This window comes from Eimeria acervulina, genomic scaffold (assembly GCF_000499425.1).
Source record: "Eimeria acervulina Houghton genomic scaffold, Eah_scaff1302, whole genome shotgun sequence".
NCBI lineage: Eukaryota > Apicomplexa > Conoidasida > Eucoccidiorida > Eimeriidae > Eimeria > Eimeria acervulina.
In genome coordinates, this window is record NW_013550291.1 from 2,496 (window position 1) to 3,394 (window position 899).

An 899-nucleotide genomic window follows, 5' to 3' on the forward strand; every position below is an offset into this window, starting at 1 on the left:
GCTGCAGAAGCAGCAGCTGCTGCTGTTGCTGCTGCTCTTGCTGCCCTCACTGCTGATGCACCCGCGCCTGCTGTAGTACTTGGTGCCGCTGCTGCACCTGCTGCTGATACAGCCGCAGAAGTCACACGTGCAGCAGCAGCAGCAGCAGCAAATGGGGGGTAATGCTTGAGATGCTGCTTTGCTGCAGCAGCAACAGCAGCAGCTGCTGCCGAAGTCAGTTGCTGCAAGTACACAAAGCCAATCTTCTGCTGCAGCTGTTGCTGCTGCAGCTGTTGTTGCTGCTGCTGTTGTTGTTGCTGCTGGGATTACTGCTGCTGCGTTTGTTGCTGCTGCTGCTGCTGTTGCTGCTGCTGCTGCTGTTGCTGCTGCTGCACCCGCAGCAGCAGCCCTTCTAGATCAGCAAAGGGATATTACTAAGTTGTAATTAATTAAAATAAAATTAAAAATATAAACAAATTTATTTTTTCTTTATCTACAAACCCTTACACAGGTCAATGAGGCCCCCCCTTGGGGCTGTTAACGAGTTTAGGGTTTAGGGTTTAGGGTTTAGGGTTTAGGGTTTAGGGTTTAGTGTGAAGAAACAAGATATAGACAAGCTTTTAAAAATCCTGCAATGCATTAATTTATTAATTAAGATATATTTATATCCTTGAAGACAAAATATATTAATTTATATCTATTAAACATATATATATTAAACTTCTTCAGTGCATGCACACATTGCTAAACAAAAATTAAAAAAATATAATCTTTAAATTAAACTATTACTATGCCGAGGGTTTAGGGTTTAGGGTTTTGGGCCTTGGGTTTAGGGTTTATGGATTAGTGTTTAGTGTTTCGGGTTTAGGGTTTAGGGTTTAGGGTTTAGGGTTTAGGGTTTAGGGCTTAGGGTTTAGGGT